Below are 14789 nucleotides of genomic sequence, written 5' to 3' on the forward strand. Positions count from 1 at the left end.
GAATTATTTTTTTTTTTGTTTTGTTGTCTTTTTTTTTTTAAGGCAACATGTCTCTTCTTAGAAACAAATGAAAATTCTGTAACAAAAGCCATCAGGCCAGTAGAAATCCAGTGGTGGTGCCTTCATAATTTGGAACTTCTTCACTCAATATGTTGTCCCAAGCTCCATGATGGGGAAGCTGTCTACATGGGATAGGTAAGGAAATTCATTGCCAAGTGGGTCTCCTTCTGGAGCTGCTGGGCTGGCTGGAAAGAGCCATCAATTCTATGGATTCAAGGAGTCCCCAAGATGAATGCAGAATACCAGGGCCTGGGGAGGATTTTGCCCTAGGGCCATGAAGGCCCACAGAAATTCCAGAACCTTCCCAGAAGTTCAGGTGCAATTGCACTCTTCACAGAGAAGGATCCAGGAGCCCCAAGTACCAGCTTCCTTCTGTTCACACTGTGACTTGCTAATCTCTTCCTTCAGCCAATGGCTTCAACTTCGTTTTCACCACATCACTATTTTTGTGTCCCAGACACACCAATGAGATGTCAACACCATTTTGATGAGAATTTAATTTCATCATGAAGATTATAGGTAAATAACATAACAGCTTTCTGCTCACCAAGGACTCTCTGGCAGAGGGGAATACAACCTGATAATCCCAGGGAGGGGGAAGGGCACTCACTTTTATTGCACTCTTCCTAAATCCAGGTACTTTACATAGTTTATCTCAGATAAGTTCATCCTAGGCAACAGCCCTATGGGGATTGTCATTCAACAAAGAAAGATTTAAGGGGATTGAAAAAGTTACCCAGGCCTCAAGACCAGCAGGCAGACACAGGGCCAAAGTCTAGAATCATTCCACTTACGAAGCACCAGCTTTGAATACAGAATACCTATAACTCTTAGACCAACTCCTAAGGTCTGTAGACCAGCAGGAGAAGGTGTGATGGCAGCCACCTAGTGTCTTGGGGCTGGAAAGAGGTCCATACAGGAACCCCAAGTGAACTGAAACCACCACTGAAGGCTAGGCTTCCTTCTCCAGAATGCAGCTCTTGCCTTGCAAAAGAAATCATGGTCTAACCATGGTTCTGACACAAGCCTTGCCTTCAGTTCAGGGCTGCAACTTCAAGTTCCCACTTGAACTATCCAAGCCCAATGACCCAGGTATGTAAGGCTGAATTGTCACCTTCAGCCTGCACCAGGGAATGGCCAGATGGCATTCAGGGTGATTCTGTGCTTCTGGCTGACTAATCTCCCCAGGTATAAGAGTAAACAAAGAGCTTGGGGATGCCATATGTCCCTGAGTCATCGTGCTTGCCGGAATCACCATCATTCTACATAACATATGCTTTCCAGGACCAAGGTGGAAACTTGTCTTACAGTTGAAGGCAGAATGATTAAAAACATAAAGGCATATCTAGGGAGTGTGCATCTGTCAGTTGTATCCTAAATGATATTTATTTTTTTAAACTGTGGTTTGTTTTACTAGACAGTGTTCAACTCCAATCACTTCTTCCAGGGTCCTGCACGGCTCTGGCTATTGTAGGCCCTCAGGGATGTGAAATGAATCAAAGGGTTACATTCTTAATCCACATTCTTTGTTTACCGATTTGCAAGTTCTCTCTGAGTTGAAAATGAAGTCAACCCTAATTTAGTTTAAAGATTTCCTGCTGAGATTTGGAGGTGGCATCGAACAGGGTGCCCCTTCCTTCTAACCACTTTAGAGTCCCCCAGGCAGGATAACCTTAAAGGAAAGGTTGAGGATGAGTCGTAGAGTCACACTCTCAGGGGCTGAGAAAACTGGGAAGTTCCTGAGGATGGACACTTAGCATTCATTAGGAAAATAATGGCTCACGAAGCTCCCATCACCTCAGTGTCTTGGTCAACCAGAATGGTGAAAGTATGGGCTAGTCAAGGACAGAGGCTTAGAAGCCTTGAGCTGGAGGAGTTAGACCCACCCAATTTATTCCTTTCCTTTATGCAGGGGGGCAGAGTAACAGGGTCATACAGTTAAGGGATCTCAGGGTCTCTTAATGGCCCAGTGCTTTTCATGAAAGACAGAATCCAGTGGGGCCTCTAGTGTTTGAGTCACTCTGACCCAGGTGCTGGGGGACCCCTGGGGTGGATGTCTGCCTTTTACCCTTCAGACCTTTAGACCATGGCCTACATTCTACAACCAGAGCCAATGGAAGCTAAGGATGATTTGGAGTTGTGATAGCAGTGAATGTCATTCTAGACTAAACTTTTGATACTATTGAAAGCTTTTCAGTGTTTGGCAGTTTTCCACTCTCCATCCCATCTAATCCTGAAAAATTTGTGAGGTGGGCCTATTGCCACTGCACGGAACTTTGAAAGACCAAATGACCCATCCAAGGACCCACTATTGATGGGAAAGAGATGGAATTTGAACTTAGGCTAGCATCTAACATGGTTCCAAGGTTCTATTCATAATCTCTTAAAGGTAGTTCTTAGACAAGTGGTATCTTACAGCTATGGAAGACAGACTGGGAATTCAATGTGTGTGCTTCAAACACTTTGGAAGCTCCCCGCTCCAGGAAGCAGTTTTTCTTTCTAAAAGGAAAATGCCTATATGTTTATTTCCATTCAGTACTCCTGTCCTGCTATAAAGGAGGAGTTCCCCACCTTTCTTTATTCTTTTTATTTCTATTATCAAGTCTTTAGCTTTTCTTCTAAAACTAAAATTCCAACTCCAATTCAGGAATGCTTATAACATTGGCCCATGAAACAGTTGCTGGCTTCAATCATTGCAACACCTACTTGTGTAATAGAGTGAAATTACCTTTTATACATGAAATCTTAGAAAAATATTCCTCTCAGAAGAGTTATGAATAAAATCCCATGGCTGCTCGTCCAAAAGAGTGGAATTTTATCACTGGAGGGGAGCTGGGGCACAAATTGGATCTAGCCTGTCACTCAGGTTGCTGCTGCAGGAGCCTGGCAGATGGGGCACACACCACTAAGTCTTAAAGAGAGGGGTCTTCCCTGGAATGGATTTTTGGGAAAGAACCTACTTTGGGGAACCTGGCTGGCTCAGTCAGAGGAGCAGGCCACTCTTGATCTCAGGGTCTAAATTCAAGCCCCACATGGGTGTAGAGGTTACTTTAATAAATAAAGACTTAGAAAATAAAAGGAGGGGCACCTGGGTGGCTCAGTTGGTTAAGTGTCCAACTGCAACTCAGGTCATGATCTCACAGTTCGTGAGTTCAAGCCCTTCATCAGGCTATGTGCTAACATAGAGCCTGCTTTGGATTCTGTGTCTCCCTCTCTCTCTCTGCCCCTCCCCAGCTTATGCTCCATCTCTCTCTGTCTTAAAAATAAATAAAACATTAAAATTAAAAAAAAAATAAAAGGAAAAGAAACTACTTTGAAAAAGCTTATGTTAATATTAGCCAAATACATTGGAGTCCCCAAATCCCTGTCTCTTGCTTGACTTCTTATTGGAACTTCAGATTTGTATTCTGTATGGTCTGTGTTGGCATCTCCTCTTGCAGATCCTTCTCAACATCTCACTCAATGGGGACCTTTTCACTTCTGCTGTCAGTTTCCCATGGGCTTCCTCTCTGCACTTGGCCTCCCATTGGCATGAGCAAAACATGGGAGCTTCCTCCCGGGTGCACCTTCCTTTCTGCCACAGAGCTCTCTCAGCTTCCAGTATCACACAGAAGTCAGGAATCAAGGCTTCTCTGAGTATTGGTGAATAAATACTCCAGCTCCATCTATCCCAGGTGGAGGATTCTGAGGTTTGCTCTTGGCTTCTCCCAGCAGGTTGAACCCCCACAGACACAGCAGGAACCTCCACAACCTTGTGTTGGTTCTGTCCCTTCCCTGGTTTGCTTCCCCACTGCCCTACAGTTTCACAAGGTCACCTTCCAAACACTGCTTATAAATGAATTTCTCTTTCAGAGTCAGTTTCTGGGGGAACACAAACTAAGACATACTTCAAACTCCGCATGCTTGAAACATCGTTCTCTTCCTTGTGGTGTTTCCATCCCAGTTGGTAACAACACCCCAAGAGCTCATTTTTATTCTCATTCTTCCATACTGGAAAGTCCACCTTTTAATTGGTCACTGATTTCTATAAAGTAAACCTCCAAAAAGCCCCCCAATCAGTACCTCTTTTACTTCCATAAAAGTTTTCACAAAACCTCGGGCAATTTTAATAGTTTCCTCACAGTTCTGTGTATCTTTAATTTATCCTCTCTCTAAGGCATTCTTCATAGATTTTCATGACTTATCCTTTGAAAACACAAATTTGGCCATGTGCTATATACTGTGCTGAAAATTCTTATCTCTCACTGCTGCCTATAGAAGGTCCAAGCTCCCAAGCTCTGTGCAAATCCTCACCATAAGGCCCCTGTTCTAGATCTCTCTCCTCCAGCTAATCTGTTTCACATGGCAAACCCACCATCCACACCCAACTTGCAAGTCCCCAAATAATAATACACCTTCTTTGTCAGCATTGGACTTTGCCCACGCTATTTCTTGACCTCAGAATGTTGTTCACTTCTTTTTCTTCTTTCTTTTTTTTTTTGTTTGATGAATTTTTATACATCCCCAAATAACCAAATTGAACCTCACTTGCCTGCCCCTGACAGCTGCATTAAAGTGGTGGTCTTTCTTTCCTTTCACACATGCACTATCATTTTGGAGTGGCAGTGTATCCTCACATGCATGTGTTTGTCTTTCCACTTTGTTGTGGGTCTTTCATTGTAGGGAACATTTGGATTCTTGTAGTTCCTGCATAATTACTACCTGACACAAAAAGTGGATACCCAATAGTTGTGTCCTTCCAGGTGCTTAGGTTAAAAGCTGGGATTCATCCTTGATTCATCTCTTCTTTTTATACCCCACAGACTCAATCCATCAAGACATCCTGTTAGTTGCACCTCCAAAGTGCAGGATCACACATAGAGAGTCTTGCCACTTCCCGCCACCTGCACTGTTACCTGTTACCAATGTGACCCTCCACAACCTTGCTTCTGGATTATTGCAGGAGCCTCCTCATTGGTTTCATATTGCCTCCCTACAGCTTATTTTCAACAAAGCAAGAAGGACCATCCTCTAAAAATGTAAGGTGGTTTAAACCACATGTCATCTTAACTATTTCCAGTGACTTCTCCATCTTCCTGAGATTAAAGTAGAAGTTCCTACAGGTTCAGCCCCACTCCCTCACTGAGACCATCAACTACTCTCCTCCTTGGTCATCTGCTCCTGTTCCATGGGCCTCTGGTCTATCTGGAATGTTCTCCCAGTGTGGTTGACACTCTCACCCTCTTCATATCTTTGCTCCAGTATGACTTTCTGAAGCTTTGAGCATGATCTAAAATTCACTTATTTCTTACTTTTATTTCTTACTTACTGCCTCTGCTCATGGGAATGTAAAACTCACAGTGGCAGAGAACTGAGTGCCAGGAGTAGTGTCTGGTATACAGAAGGTGGTCAGTAGCTTTTACCAACTGAATAAATCAATGAATGGGTACAATCTCTTTGAAAACATTTGAATGTCATGTTAGGTGTCTAAGAATCAATTACAAATGGCATGACTCAGAAACATGGTCCCTTGTTAGAATCCTGGTTAAAATCGCCTTTTCATTGAACAAATAAGTGCAAATATTTGATACTTATTTGATAAGCATAGAGAGATTTATACAACCAGCCAAATTCTAAAACTATAAATAATCTTTAGAAAATGAAAATAGGTAAAACTAGCTGTAATAGTATTTTATTTGACCTAATATATCCCAACATTATGTCAGCAGTTAATCAATATAAACATATTAATGAGATAATTTACATTATTTTTTGCATATTAAGTCATCAAAATCTAGTGTGTATTTTACACTCATAGCACATCTCATTTTGGACAAGTGCCCTTCAAGTGCTCAATAACACATATGGGTCATGGCTACCATACTGAACATCATAGTTCTAAACAGATCCCAGTTTAGGAAAAGGTTTTGTATCAAAGATTGACTTTGCTTGCTTTTGTAATGAATAAATGATTGGAAATAAACTCTAAATTCTAGTGCCATAAATGAGATAGTTTTTAGAGCAGACTTCATAAATCCTACTAGTGACTCATACATCTAATTGTTAATTCTTCATTGCATCTGACCACTGTTGTCAACTTGATACCTATTGCTTCTAACACCAGAGTCCAGGCTTATAGCAGACCTGAGTAGCAGAGTTTTTGCATAAGAATTCATCTGGCTAGGTCAGAAACCCTGTTCCCCTGGCACCATGGTTTCAGAGTTGAGAAGCAATATATGAGGAGAAGGGTTTTCCTTGACAATTCTTCCCTCCTACCCAATTGTAAGTGTGCATGGTTCATTGATTAAGGACTGCTGGATTAGTCTGGAAAATTTCCTGATAGCCTTGGGTCAAACAATTGTGCCACTTTTTTATATTTACTCTACATTGTCAAATCGTTAGCAATATAGTTGAACTGCGAGAGGTCATGTATTATCATGGCTTTAAGAACTTGATACACTGATTACCTGAGATTCCCACCTCCCCACCCGCCCTCCCATCCAGGGAAGCATTACTGAACTGGTCATTGTGCTAGGCATTTAATCCTTTCAACAAGTCAATGGGTCAATGGAATCTGAAGCCCAGAGAGTTGGGACCCTTTTTCCTTAATTAATGAGGACTTACTATGCGCTGGACCCCACAGTGCATTATTTTATTGACTCTCCCCAAACTCAAAGAGGAAGATTCCATTATTTTCCCCATTCCACTGATGAGGTTTGGGAAGGTTAAAGAACTTAGCAAGATCTCTCTGATCCTGACTTCAATTTCCAGAATTTGTTGGGAATCATGATAAAAATAAATATAGCAAAATGATGCAATAATATCAAGTTGATCATTTTTACCAATACTTTTACGTGCATTTTAAAACATCATTTTCCGAGATTCTGGACAGATGGAGAGCTAACAAAATGTAGATGGGTCTTAAACATGGTGAACCACAGATGGGAGACAGAAGGTTGTTGACTCTTTCAGTGAATCAGGGAAACAACAACCTAGGGTCAGAGGGCCAGGTACCAAAGGGAGGTTGGTTGGGGTTTCCCCATCATGTGGTTTTCTTTCCCCACACTTCCTTGGAGAGGTTCACTGCTTACCCATCACCTTGGTGGGGAACCAATCCCACCAGCCTGGTGTTAGCACAGGACCAGCTGGGGTGCAGAGGCCATAACAGGAAGAATCACACTGGCTGGCCCCTGAGCACACTCTCCTCTCCAGCTCCCACCTAGGCCAGGTTGGTGATAATTTTTAAAGGAGACATCTGTGGAAAAAGTGTAGGGTCCCAGGAGCTCTCCAGAGTGGCTCAGTCCCCCTGGCACAAGGTGAGTGACTCTGGAAGTGGTCTGGCTGAGTATAAGCACTGAAATCCTCCACTTTGACACCATTCCTGACTTGTGTCCTCACCAGGAAGTAGGGAGAGTCTGGGACTGGGCCTTGTTCCATTTTCAAGGGACACCTGATCCACCAAGGCAGCTGCCAAGTGCAGGTGGTCTCACAAGGAAAATAAAAAGATTTATTAGGAGCATCCCTGATAAGTGAGTAACCTCCACTGGATAACACAGCACTGGTAGGTAAGAAGCTTAATAAATAACCTCAAAGAGATCAGGAAACACAAAACAGGACCACACAGACACAAACTTCAATTGTTGAAATAAAGAGCTCAGAAGAGGGACCGAATAGCAGGAGGGATACAGTGGAAGAACAAATTAGGGAGCAGAAGATCAGATTAAGAACCCCTAAAGACCTCAGGAAGTTAGAGATGACAAATTCAAAAGAACAGTTAAGAACATGGAGAATAGAAGTGTATCTCTACATATAACAAGAGCACCAGAAAAAAAAAAACAAAAAAAAAACAGGGGTGAAAATATATGTAAGGTTTCATAGATAGTCAATTATAGCAAGAGATGTCAATGTATCTTTAAAATAAAAACTATCTGATCAAGGAGATAAAAATTAGCAAAGATATGAAATGTGCAAAAACCAGGAGTAAGCATAATTTAATGCTGTGTTGTCCAATATGGTAGCAGAAAACACATGTGGCTCTTCAGTATTTGAAAGATGGGTAATTCAAGTAAGTCACGGAATTTTAATTCTACTAATTTATTAATTTTAACTATTTTTAAAAATATTTTTAAATTGAAGTATAACTGACATATAATGTTATTTTAGTTTCAGATGTACAACATATAGATTCTACCATTCTATACATTACTTAGTGCTCACCATGGTAAGTGTAGTCACCATCTGTCAGCATACAACATTATTACAATATTATTGACTATATTCTCTTTGCTGTGCTTTTCATCTCTGCCCCCTATTTATTTTATAACTGGAAGTTTGTACCTCTTAATCCCCTTACCTATTTCTCTCAAAAGCCCATCCGTCTCCCCTCTGGCAACCACCACTTTGTTCTCTGTATGTGAGTCTGTTTGTTTTTGTTTGTTTGTTCTTTTGTTTTGATTTTAGATTCCACATATAAGTGAAATCATATGGTATTTGTCTTTCTCTGTTTGACTTACTTCATTTAGCATAATACTGTCTAGGTCCACCCATATTGTCTCAAATGACAAGTTTTTATTCTTTTTTGTGACTAGCATTCCATTGTATACATATACCACACCTTCTTTATCCATTTGCCTATGGATGGGCACTTGGGTTGGTTCCATATCTTGGTTATTGTAAATAATGCTACAATAAATGTAGGGATCCAAATGTCTTTTTGAATAAGTGTTCTCATTATCTTTGGGTAAATACCCAATAGTGGAATTATGGGAGCATATGGATTTCTATTTTTAATTTTTTGGAGAGCCTCCATACTGTTTTCCACAGTGTTTGCACCAGTTTGCATTCCCACCAACTGTGCACAAGGGTTATTTTTTCTCCACATCCTCACCAACACCTGTTATTTCTTGTCTTTTTGATATTAGCCATTCTGACAGGTGGGGTGATAACTCATTGTGGTTTTGATTTGCATTTCCCTGATGCTGAGTGATGTTGAACACCTTTTTGTGTGTCTGTTGGCTGTCTGTAGGTCTTCCTTAGAAAAATGTTTATTTAGCTCCTCTGCCCATTTTTAAATCATATTGTTTAGTGTTTGTTTGGTTGGTTTTGATGAGTTGTATGAGTTCTTTATATATTTTGGATGCTAACCCCTTATCAGATACATCATTTGCAAATATCTTCTCCCATTCACTTCTTTTCACTCCCATTGCCTTTGACTTTGTTGATGGTTTTCTTTTTTGTATAAAAGATGTTTTGTTTTGGTGTAGTCCTGATAGTCTATTTTTGTTTTTGTTTCTCTTGTTTTAAGAGACACATCCATAGGCAAATGTTCAAAAGATTATTGCCTATGTTTTCTCATAGGGCTTTGTGATTTCAGGTCTTACATAATTTTAAATAATTTAAACTTAAATTTAAAAGATATTTGATTCAAATATTAGAAAACTTATAAGAATGTTTGCAACAACTTGGATATGTGAATCCACGCTTTCAATTGTAAGTTGAAAAGTGTATCTGATGTGAATTTAGTATTTATATTGAGATGTACCCTAAGTGTAAAAGTCACTCCAGATTTCTAATACTTAATATAGAAAAAATAATGTAAAATATCTCACTAATACTTTTATATTGATTATATGCTGAAATTATACTATTTTTGGTCTATTAGGTTAAATTAAGTATATAATTAAAATAACTTTCACCTACATATGTTTACTTTGTTAGTATTGCTGCTAGAAAATATATACAATTATATATGGCTTGCATTATATCTCTATTGACAGCACTGATCTAATAGATATACATTGAACATATACCCACAGAGTATTCATTTCAATTCTCACAGAACAAAGGAAGATTCAATAAAAAGTAAATAATAAATATACACAGATTGTGCTGCCTGATCATAATGAAATAAATAAGAAATGAGTAACAACAAGAAACTTCAAACATCTTCTTGGCCCATAAAACATAACATATACTGGGGCACCTGGGTGGCTCAGGTGGTTAAGTATCAGACTCTTGATTTTGGCTCAAGTCATGAGATTGGGCCCTGTCTCAGGCTCCACACTAAGCATGGGGCCTACTTAAGATTCTCTCCTTCCCTCTCCCTCTGCCCCTCCCCCACTTGCACTCATTCTCTCCCAAAAAATATAAAAATAAAAAAATTGTAAAACATAACATATACTACACAGTGATTGGTTAAGAGGATATTTTATTTTTTTTTAAATTTGTTTAATGTTTATTTATTTTTGAGAGACAGAGAAAGAGAGACAGAGCATAAGTTAGAGAGGGGCAGAGAGAGAGAGAAGGAGACACAGAATCCAAAGCAGGCTCCAGGCTCTGAACTGTCAACACAGAGCCTGCTGTGGGGCTTGAACTCACAAGCCATGAGATCATGGCCTGAGCTGAAGTCTGATGCTTAACCAACTGAACCACCCAATTGCCCTAGTTAAAAAGAGATTTTAGAAAGTATTACAACATATCTAAAAACCAACAAGAATGAGAGTGTCAAATGTCAAATGTTGTGGCCTATAGCTAAAGTAGCACTTAAAATTTTGCATAATTTTGAATACACTAACAGCAAAGAGGATATATTGAAAACCAAAGGCCTACATGCATCACTAAGCATATTAAAAAAAAGAGAGAGAAAATAAAACAATAAAGCCAAAGCAACAAGAAGCAAGAACATAAAAGAGGTAAGAAATCAACAGAGAGCCCCAAATCCCTACTAAAATGTGATTCTCTGAAAAGTGAGATGACAAAAAGGTAGATGCAACATTCTATACACCAATGCATATTGAAACTAGGTTAAAAAGGAGCACCTGGGTGGCTCAGTCTGTTAAGCCTCCAACTTGGTCAACTTGGCCAATGGCCATGATCTCCCATTTGTGAGTTCAAGCCCCACATTGGGATCTGTGCTGACAGCTTGGAGTCTGGATCCTGCTTTGGATTCTGTCTCCCTCTCTCTGCCCCTCTCCCCCTCACTCTCTGTCTCTCTTTCTCTCTCAAAAATAAATAAAGATAAAAATTTTAAAAAAGAAACTAGGTAAAATGGACAATAGCGAAGAGAAAAATAGCAATCCTTTACTGGAGGAATCCAAGGAACGAAGTTGACATGAAATCAACAGAAGTGCTTCCATTCTCAAACACTGTCAGCACAAAGGGCCCCACACATCCTTCCAGGGTCATCCCAGATCCCAACTTGCAGATGAAATGCATTTGTGTGGTACCTTTGTAAGCAAGTGGTTTAGGAGCCAGAATACAGAGGGAGGGTCAAGGGGAAAAAACAAAGTAAAATAAATCAAGAGAGGGGTCTCGTGTGAACATCACACGCTATGGCTTCAGTGTTATTATTATTTCAATTCTTTGTACTTGAGGAGATATACAAAGCTCTTTTAAATGTTCCCAGCCCATGCTTTTCTCCTTCTTTCTTGAATTCCAAAAATAAGGTAACACAGAATTTAGCACATTGTTTCTTAGTAGGGTCTCCTGTCCTGCAGTTTCTAAATGGAAGGCTCGTTAGAAATGATCACAAAGTCAGCAGTGCTTTGCTGCCAGTGGTTGACCCTTTATGATGGTACCTGATACTAAGTGCAGACACTGAGGCCTAGTCAAGTGTGTGTGTGTGTGTGTGTGTGTGTGTGTGTGTGTGTGAGACAGAGAGAGACAGACAGACAGAGACAGAAACAGAGACACACAGAGAATGAGAGGGAGGGTAACTTTTTTTGGCTTTCTCTTTCATTCTGTAGATGTAATCAAAAAGGGTAATTTTAGGGCTTATCTTCTAGGCACAGTATCTCAATTTTATAGTTGGAAACAATCTGATTCAGTCCAAGGAGGCTGCCTAAAGTAAATACAGCACTTATTCGGTGAGGTGGGGTGTCCACACACCACCTATAAAAGAAGATTAAGCCATCTGAGCTGTCGGAAATGCCCAACAGTTTAAGGGATCGCTTTTTCCTAACATACCTGGATAATGGCCATAACCTCTTGGGTTTGTAGCTGTAGGCACAGCCACCTGGCCAGCCTCTCTTCATTACGTCCTCTCCCTTTGTCTGCAAACAGACAGAGGAACAGCAGGTTGGAGGCCCAGCCTCGCCAGCTGACCAGGCCAGGTGTATTTCCATTGGCTGCAGGGGCCAGAGTGAGTTCTGTTTTCTTCTGTACATAGAGATAAGAAGCAAAGGGCCCCCTTCCGAAAGCAAACACGTTAAATTTGAACCCCGGCCTCCCCATGATTCACCGGATGGAATTTACGATGGTGTTTACCCTTTTCCACAAAAGAAGCAAATGAATCAGTCCTAATAGGAAATATAAATCCATAGCAGATGCATTTCAAAGCCCACAAGTCAGATTTCAGAGGCCGCAGTGATTCCAGAGTATCCACCCCCCCCCCCCCCCAGAAGTGTAAAGCAAAGGCCAGATCTTTGGAGAAGAAGCAACTCCAACAGTGAGCAAAACATGTCTCTGCATGTGCCAAGTTCTGCTTGGCCCCTCTTAGCAGCGGGAATCCAGACAAAACTTCAGGAATGCTTTGCTGGGCAGCTGTGGTACATTCAAAGCAGAGAAATGGCCTTAATCTTTGCAAAACCAACAAAGATAAGCAATAGCTTTAGCTAGGTTGAAATTAGCCAACGCGCGGCTACACAATGTCCTTGCGACCATTATCCAGGCTCTGACCGCCAAATGGCACTGCTCAAGTATGCTGGCAATGTTTAACAAACCATCTGTCTTGTACCTGTTCCCACCAAACAGAACAGGAGGCTTTGTCTGAACCCTGGCCCCATCCAGCATGTCTGCTGTCTGCTCACCGGCAAGTGACACTGCACCTTCTTGGTGCATTAGATCAGTTTCCCAACACTCTTGATAATAGTTTGTCCTTGTACAGAGTGGCTCCTGCCAGGGAACAGTTTTGAAAGGGAGTATGGATTTTTGGTCTGTCCACCTACCACTCACGATGTGTGTAAAAGCTTTACTTGCCCATTTGACTTTCCCCTGGTTTTTCTTCTTTTAGGAGAAATTTCTATATTTGTTCAAATGTAACTATTGCTGATTTAATGTTCTTTCTTGGTTAATTGTTCTTAAATTAGAACCCCTCCAACTCTCAGATATATTTTTTATACCCCAGTAAAAGATTTTTCTGTTTAAATTTTTTTTTTTTTCTTCTTTCAACGTTTTTATTTATTTTTGGGACAGAGAGAGACAGAGCATGAACGGGGGAGGGGCAGAGAGAGAGGGAGACACAGAATCGGAAACAGGCTCCAGGCCCTGAGCCATCAGCCCAGAGCCCGACGCGGGGCTCGAACTCACAGACCGCGAGATCGTGACCTGGCTGAAGCCGGACACTTAACCGACTGCGCCACCCAGGCGCCCCAAGATTTTTCTGTTTAAATGTCACACTTTACTGATTATGTTACCTAAGGGTTAGGTTGAACTATTTGAACTTTATGATTTTGTAGATCTAAAACAGTCAGATATTGGGATCTTGATATAGTTCAACACATATAGATTTTCTTGTCAGCTTGCCCATTGTGCTTTAGAGTAGATGTGTAAGAAGATGATTAAAGTAGTTTGCAGATTTTATTTTGTAAACACAATTTTTTAATCAAACAAAATTCTCCTTTCAGAATTAATTTCTCCTGCTCTGCTTTCCTGTGCTCAGAGGTAATGTGTCCCTGTGTTCGTTTTCCAGATGTTACAGTGTAGACACACAGTAGACCCCTGAACAACATGAATTGAACTATGTGGATACACTTCTATGAGGATTTTTTTTTTCCAATAAAAACAGTACAAACTGTAAATGTATTTTCTCTTCCTTATGATTTCCTTAATAACATTTTCTTTTCCCTAGCTTACTGTGTTGTAAGAACACAGTGCATAATACATACAACATACACAATATGTTTAATCAACAGTTTATCATAAGTGTTATCATAAGTCTTCCAGTCATAGGCTAAGTTCTGGGGGAGTCAGAGCTGTAAGTAGGGGGCTGGTACCCTTAACCCCTGTGTTTTTCAGGGGTCAACTGTAATTACAACTGTCAAGCACATCTTCACAATGGCAGCCATAGGAATCAGCTTCCCTGTGATGCTGTCCTTGAAACTCACCCTTCAAGCCCTCACACCAGTGGGTGGAGACCTCAGGCCTGGATGCCAGTCACCGCCCAGCTGCCTTATCTCTGGCCCTCACTCAGACTCTCAGGACACAAGCAAGCTTCTTATCTACCAAAGGGACTGGATTTGATAAGAGACAAACACCAAGTTAGATGCACAGGGGGCTCCATGAAGCTTCAAGTATGAAGTTGAAAATAGCTCTGGGTTTAGAGATCTTCAAGTGCATGTGTCTGTACTCATATTCTAGCATCAGACCGCCCCACCTTTATTTCATCATGCTCATGGGCATGTCACAAACAGTTTTCTCTTCAGAGCAGACAGATCCAATTGAAGGAATCCAACTATTCACGCTGTCTTTCCAGAGGAAATTTGGAAAACAAGTTACCTTAAAAGCGGCCACACAACCAATCTTGCCCTTAAATCTAAATCTTCAAGCCAGGACAGAAAGCAGAGATAGAGGGTGGGAAATCTCTTTAGATTTTAACTTCTGGAATATCTTAGCAAAAGGAAACAATTGTGGGAGTGGTCTAGAAGATTGGTGGTCCCCATCTATTTCTCTCTCTATAATATTCATTCATGAATGTATCCATTCAGCTGACATCAGGGCTGTTTTCACCTTTTGTATGTGATAAATAATGCTGC

The sequence above is a fragment of the Puma concolor genome, chromosome A3 (genome assembly GCF_028749965.1).
Source record: "Puma concolor isolate L17-30 chromosome A3, mPumCon1.1.hap2, whole genome shotgun sequence".
NCBI lineage: Eukaryota > Metazoa > Chordata > Mammalia > Carnivora > Felidae > Puma > Puma concolor.